This window comes from Dipodomys ordii, unplaced genomic scaffold (genome assembly GCF_000151885.1).
Source record: "Dipodomys ordii isolate 6190 unplaced genomic scaffold, Dord_2.0 Scaffold74, whole genome shotgun sequence".
Taxonomy (NCBI): domain Eukaryota; kingdom Metazoa; phylum Chordata; class Mammalia; order Rodentia; family Heteromyidae; genus Dipodomys; species Dipodomys ordii.
In genome coordinates this window covers 901,794-909,204 of record NW_012267290.1, presented here as the reverse complement: position 1 = coordinate 909,204, position 7,411 = coordinate 901,794, and the positions used below count along the sequence as shown (strand labels likewise).

Genomic DNA, 7,411 nt, shown 5'->3' with positions numbered 1-7,411 from the left:
GCGTTCTCCGTGCCAGGCCCCCGCGTCCAGCCTGGGCGGCCTCACTGCTCTCTCCACAGCCCTTTCCGGAAGGGTGTCACCGGGGCAGTCTGCTCCTGAGTGACGAGCAACAGGTATTGATTCTTTTTTGGGGTGTATGTGTTCTTGTCTTGCTTTTTTTGGGGGGGGTACTGGGGATCGAACCCAGGACGTTGCACTTGCTCTGCAAGCGCTCGGCCACGGGCTTCCAGCCCAGCCCGGCAACAGGTATTGGAAGCCTCCTGACCCCCTTCCCCAGGGTCAGACCGAGGTTCCTGGTTTGGAGGAGCCTGAAATACAATACACCGGTCCCTGGGTGTCCTCAGCTCCAGGCCCGGCTCTGGGAGATGGTTAGAGGTACAGGAGAAAGTGAAAATCCTCAGCAAACCCAGGGAAAAGCCATTGGAGAGCTCAAGTTGAAATGAATGTGTTCTGGTGGTCCAGTTGGCATACATGCTGCAGGATGGGGACGTAGCAGATTGACATTCGAGTTAAAAGGACTTAGGGGATTAGTTTCGAAGTAAGTTCTGTATGTGGAGAATAATCCACTGGCAAGACCCAAAGTCAGGAAAGAAGTAACAGGTGGGATGCAGAAAAGACCAGCAGTGGTTGTCCTCAGCAAGAAAGGGTACAAAGGGAAGATTTCCTCCTGACCTACCACCTCAGCGAGGACACAGAAACAAAACCCCAGGCCGGCCACAGGGGATGGTGGGAGGTGGGGAGGGAGCTAGAGCTGCGTCCTTGGAGACCCTTGAGCTGCTCCGCAAAGTAGGGTTGTACGTGATGTGACTTTCCCTGAGGAGGAGGAGCTGGTTTTACTTGTCTTGGGATGTTTCCTGAACTTAGAAGATAAAAATGGAGGTGGTGGAGGCTTGGCTCAGTTAGTAGAGCACTAATCAATGAGGAAGAGTGTCAGGAGTTCCAGTCTGGGACAAAGAAAAGAAGATAAAGATGGAGAGGAGCAATGGCAGAGATTGTGAAAGGCCTAGAAAGCCAGACTGAGAACTTGCGCTCTCTTCTCATGTGTCCTGAGAAGATCTGAGGACCAGTGAGTGATGTAAGGAGAGTATGTGGAAAGGCTTTTGAAAGTAACGTTAGGAGCTAGACCCGTTAGCACACTGTGGCAGTTGTGGCATGCTCAGGGTTTGGACCGGGTTTAATTGGAAATGGAAAAGCTGTTGGGTCTTAGAAATATTACTGTTGAAGCAATCTGCTAACAGGGGCAGGGTGAAGAAGACACCAAGGGAAATGAATTCTTTGTGGGAATTGATGGTTTGCCAGGACCTTGGACCTGCTGAAGTTGGTAACTGGAGAAATCGGAAATGTGTGTTTTGCAGAGAAGTAATTCACACTCAAGCTGTAGATCTCTTGTTTGCCAAGATATCTGAGTGTAGGTGCTCACAAGCAGTGGCAGCTCTGAGGTTGGTGGGAACACTAGGATATGGTGTTGGGGGGAAGAGTGGGCAGGGCACTGGGGGAAGTGTGGAGTCATCCTGGTCGTAAGACAGCAGAGCGTGAGTGGGACTTAGGCCGACTACCAAGGCTTCTGTGTTTTGCCCTTCTGTGTTCACTCGACTTCACCTGGCTGTGACTGCGGAGTTGGAGGAGCAGCTCTAGGGAGTGGGCGCTCCAGGAAACTGGGATCATTTATCCTGTAAGCACGAGGGTGGGATGGAGGTTGAGTGAGATGCCAAAGGTGTCAGTTGTTGGATTTTGAAGTATGCCTGAACTTTTCTCTGCACCGCAGTCTGGATAGTCTGGGTGTCCCTTTTGTGGTAGGGGAGAGCGAGCGTCCAGATGACCCGAAGAAGGGAATTGGGGTGTAGGAATATTGCGTTTTCTAGAGCCAGTCCTTTCCCACTCAGTCCAGTTGTCCCAGGAGTTGGGAGACCAGCGGGGAGAAGGGAGCCAGGGCTGTTTCTTCTGAGCTTTGAATTCTGCTTTCTCCCTGCAAAGGCAACGTGGGGTGATTTGCTGAACAAATTCCCCAAGCCTCAACTTGCAACATCAGGGTTTGAAGGATGATTGCGGAAGGTTACTGAGTGAGCTGAGAATGTAATTATAGTTACCCAGCCTCCTGCTTCTCTGCCATGTAGGATCAGTGAGCTGGCAGGAGAAGAGGGGACCTGGGGGAAGGCTGATGGTGTGGTTCAGATTTCTTTATCTTCATAGGGAATAGCTGACCATTTCTCCCCACCAAAAAAAAAAAAAAAAAGGGAGAGAAAATGTGCGTGGAGCAGGGCTTGAGTTCACTTACTCATTGTAGAGCAATGCTTTTGATACTGTTTGACCAGGACCTACATTAAGAAATAAGCCAGGCGCTGGTGACTCATGCCTATAATCCTAGCTACTCAGGATCTGAGGATCGTGGTTCAAAGCCAGCCCAGTTAGGAAAGTCCATGAGACTCTTATCTCCAATTAACCACCAGAAAACCAGAAGTGGTGCTGTGGCTCAAGTGGTAGAGCACTAGTCTTGAGCTGAAGAGCTCAGGGACAGCGCCCAGGCCCAGCGTTCAAGCCCCATGACCAATAAAATAAATAAAATTTATATCATAATCTAGAACACATAATCTTATGTAAAAAATATGACTTCAGTTCATGATATACTACATCCCTTTGCTTGGTGCTTGCTCCTGACTTCAATTACTTTTTACTTAAAAAAAAAATAAACGTTTCTTGTAGTCTGCTAAGATGACCCAACTACTCTGTGTGTGTGCGTGCGCGTGTGTGTGTGTGTGCGTGTGTGTGCGTGCGTGCGCATCTGTGCTCTGGTACTGGGGCTTGAACTCAGGGCCTTGTGCTCTCACTAGGCCTTCTTGCTTGAGGCTAGCTGTCTACTACTGGAGCCACACCTCCACATCTGGATTTTCTTTGATGGTTAATTAGACATAAGTATCTCTCAGATTTATCTACCTGGGCTTGGTTTGAACTACAATCTCCTCAGTCTCTTGAGTAGGTAGGATTACTGTGTGGGCCACTGGTGTCCGGCCCAAACACTCTTTGATAGATCAAAACCCACAGTTTGAGAAGCATGGAGGATTTTCACATTCCGAATTAAAAAGCTGCTCCATGGAGAGCTATTCTTCTCAATGCCAAAGGAGAACAAAGTATAGAGAGATGGACCCGTGCAGTCTAGTTGGAGAGCTAACGTGTTCCTTGGATTAAGGAGCAAGGCAAAACAATTCAATGTTAAAATGACAAGGAAAGGGGCGGCAGGGAGTGGGGAGCCGTAACCAGTGCCTGTGTGGCTGCGGAAACCTTTTTGTGGTTCTGGAGATTGAATCCAAGGCCTTGTGCATGGTTGACAAGTACTCTACCTCGAGCCAAGATCCGAGGCCTTTTGTATTTCATTTTTTTAAAAAAATTATTTTTAAAAATTTTATTGCCTGGGTGATGTACAGAGGGGTTACAGTTACATAAGTAAGGTAGCGGGTACATTTTGTATTTCACTTTGAAAAATAAACTTATTTAAAAGCTACCTTTAGATAATTGTAAAACAGAATTTCCATTCAGCATCAGTTTGTTTATTTTGAGTGTAGGTCCTGGGACTTGAACTCAGGCACTAGGTGCTGTCTCTGAGCTTTTGTGCTTAATGCCAGTGCTCTACCACTTGAGCCACAGCTTCACTTCCGGATTTTTTTTGGTTGCTTAATTGGAGATAATAGTCTCAAGGACTCCCCGGCTTGCTTGGAATCCTCAGATCTCAGCCTCCTGAGTAGCTAGGATTACAGGCGTGAGCCAGCAGCGCCTCAGTGTGTTGGTTTGTAAGTACAATGCATCCTGGTCAGTGCTACCTCTTCCATCCTTCTCCCCCACTATTCAAGTTCCTAGTTCCATTTTTACACATGCACATTGTATTTACCAGTATAGTTCCTGTCTTCGTTGCCCCTCTCCTGTAGACAAGACAGTGTTTTAGCTTCCTGGTACTTACTTTGTTAAGCCCTCTGTTAATGGTTCTAAAGGGTTATGCCATGAAAATCAACCTCGTGCATACCATACTTTAGTCAGTGTATTTTATGTTTGAGATAGGGTCTCAGTAACTTTGCTGGAACTGGCCTTGAACTCAAGATCCTCCTGCCTCAGCCTCCAGGTACCTGGGATTACGTGTATGCAGCACCGTGCTGGCTTGGAAAAACCCTGGAATAAGAAACATCTGAGATGCTTTTTGTGGGGTGTGTCCTGTGGGAAGTGGTGTCGGGGTGAGAAGTGGGTGTGGCTTGCTGATTGAGTGAGGCTAGAGGGAGACCTTGGCTGTAAATGTGGCGCAGGGTTGTATGCAGTGAGGCCAGCTGGTGTTACAGTTAGGACAACACCAACGTTTTAACAAAGTTGGAAAAAAGATCCAGCAAGTCTCTGGGTTTGAGGCTCCTTCAGAGTCAGGTGTGGCGGGAGCGGGAGGCTGCATGCTCCGCACAGGGATCGCCTCCGCCCTGGGCCTTGGGCTGCCTGTTGCCTCCATCTAGTTGCTTCCCGTCTCTGCTGAGCCCTGCAGGCATTTAGCTTTGCCACCTCAGTGTTTAAAGCATACAATTTTATTATTACTACTAAGTTGTTGTACCATTCATGAGTCAGGTAATGAGTATTCCCCGTGGCCCCTCTCCCCTGGAGGCCTGGGGCTTGAACTCAGGGCCTAGACACGGTCTCTGAGCGTCTTTTGCTCAAGACTAGCACTCTGCCACTTGAGCCACAGCGCCACTTCCAGCTTTTTCTGTTTATGTGGTATTGAGGAATCGAACCTAGGGTTTCATGCATTAGGGCTTCGTGCATGCTGGGCAAATGCGCTACCACTAAGCCACCTTTCCCAGCCAGTGTGTTTCTTTTTTTTGGACATCACTCTTTCCATTGCTTCCCCTCTCCTCCCCTCCCTGCCCACAAGAGACAGTTAATAGTGAATGCTGAATACCACAGTTGCATTTGTTTGCAGCCTCAGGTGGTATTTTTTTTTTTTTTTGGTCGGTCATGGGGCTTGAACTCTGGTCCTGGGCGCTGTCCATGAGTTCTTCAGCTCAAGGTGAGCGCTGGTTTTCTGGTGGTTAATTGGAGATAAGCTTCTCATGGACTTTCCTGCCTAGGCTGGCTTTGAACCGTGATCCTCAGATCTCAGCCTCCTGAGTAGCTAGGATGACAGGCGTGAGCCCCCAGCGCCTGGCAAAGCCTGTTTTTAAGGGATCTGGAGGTCAAGCCAAGGAGTTGGGGGTGGCTGGCCCATCATGGGTTCTGGGTTCTGGCAGGAGAGTGACATGATGGAATTGGAGATACTTGTGTGCAGTGTGCTTGTTTTAGACAAGTCAGCAGCGCATTCTGAGTGCTGGCTGGGACCGGAACCACTTTTACGATGACTGGAATGGTTTTCTTTAGAGAGAGCCTGACTTGCATTCTGTGGAGTGAGGTAGATTTCCAGGGATCCCCACTCCCCTGTTCTAGGTGCATCTCCCTTGTTAGGTGCTAGTTCCTCGCAGGATTCTCTGAGGGTGCCGTCTAGGTACAGGTAATAACTAGGTGAGACGTGAGTCAGGTTGTCAAATGCCGCTTGACATTAGATTCTCGGGAGCTTTGGATCTGTGAGTCAGTACAAGGGAAGTGTGAGAAGGGCGGAGTCGAGTCTCGTTTCCTTACCCCTGCAGTGTCTCCAGCATCCAGACAGGTTCATGATGACCACACAACAGCTGTTCAAGCACAGGGGCGAATGGAAGTGATTCCAGAACACCTGGCCTATGTGCAAGGAGCTGGAGTAAGCTTAAATCCTTGTCATCTTCAGCAGTGTGGTTTACCCGGAGAGGCCAGAGCTCTTTCCCAGGAAGCTACAGGTGAGTGGGACCGACCACTAGTCCTGCTTTTTATAGGCAGGATATATTTCAGTTATTAAAATAATATTGCTGATATAACATTAACAAACGTTAGTACGGGTGTAGTGGTTCATGACTGTAATCCATGCTACTCCGGACATGAAATCAAAAGGATTGCTAATTGAGGCCTGTTGGGCAAAAATAAAAAAGTTCATGAGAACCCATCTTAGCCAATAGCTGGATGGACTGGCATGTTCCTGTCATTCTAGCTATAACAGCAAGCTGACATCAGGGGGATCATAGTTCCAGTCTGGGTAAAAAGGTGAGGACTTTGCTCAAAAATAGCCAGAGCAAAAAGGCTGGCTGGAGGTATGGTTCAAGTGGTAGAGTGCCTGGTTAGCAAGTATATAGCCCTGAGTTTAAATTCCAGTATCACTCATCTGAACGTGGAAGTGCATGCTCTTAATCCCAGCACTTGGGTGGAGCACAGGAGGATCATAGCTTTGAGATCAGCCTGGATCATTCAGTGACTTCCAGGCTAGCCTGGGCTGCATAGGTAGACCCTGTCTCAGAAAAAAGCTAAAGTGCATTTTGCTTAAAAATGTGACTGTCGGGAGGCAGGAGAATGGAAGTCAGACTCCTGGGAAAATGAATCCGCACTGTTCTGTTGGGTTACTAACTGGAGAATTCGGGCAGCAGGTATGGCTCCTTGTGGCTTCAGTGAAGTATGAACAGTGTCTCAGGATGTGATTCTCTATGTTCAGTCCTAAGTGGTAAAATCTGGGCTGGGTGGTGTGGTTAACTTGATAATCACACAGAAAACAATTCATTATTGGCACTGAATCAGCCCCTTTTCAGCAAATGGGTCTGAAAGTGATGCCATAGTGTTCCAGTCTGAGCTGTGAGCTGCTCCATGGCTGACTGTGGAAGCTATGTTGATGACAGCGGGAGGGATTGCTTATTTAACAGGTAGACCAAGACTCAGAAAAAGAAAAGAAAGAAAAATTCAGTAAGAAACAAGTATAAAGCCTGATTTAGTTTGAAAACTTTGAGCCAAAATATATCATGTTTATACATTTATAAGGTAATTCCTCCACTAGGGTTATCTCTCAGATCATACTAAAAATGTGAATGCTTTTTTTGTTTGTTGTGGGGCTTGAACTCGGGGCCTGGGTGCTTCTCTCAGCTCTTCAGTTCAAGACTAACACTCTACCACTTGAGCCACAGCGCCACTTCTGTTTTTTCTGGTAGTTTATTGGAGATAAGAGTTTCATGGACTTTCCTGCCTGGGCTGGCTTTGAACTGCAATCCTCAGATCTCAGCCTCCTGAGTAGCTAGGATTACAGGTGTGAGCCACTAGCACCCGGCTACTATAAGAGACTTTTGAACAAAACAGGCAAAAATGGGGAAAAATTGGAAAAGCTGAAGTAGGCAATAGCCTGGGCTGCAGTTATGGGGTGATTGAGTTCTGATCCATGTGTCTTTATTTTATTATTATTATTATTTTGTTCCAGTCCTGGGACTTGAACTCAGGGCTGGGTGCTGTCCTAGAGCTTTTTTGCCCAAGGGTAGCATGTTAATTGGAGATAAGAATCTCAGGGACTTTT

The 7,411-nt window shown here is 47.6% G+C and overlaps 1 protein-coding gene across 1 annotated transcript in view; it reads left to right on the top strand.

Moving 5' to 3' along the window:
• The first annotated feature begins 30 nt into the window (after positions 1-30).
• The window catches only part of Znf395 (zinc finger protein 395), a 38,643-nt gene continuing 31,262 nt past the window's right edge, over positions 31-7,411 (top strand). The window contains exon 1 of the mRNA XM_013024259.1: positions 31-113. The gene's annotated coding sequence lies outside the window, so the exon portion shown is untranslated. The remainder of the gene's footprint in view (positions 114-7,411) is intronic.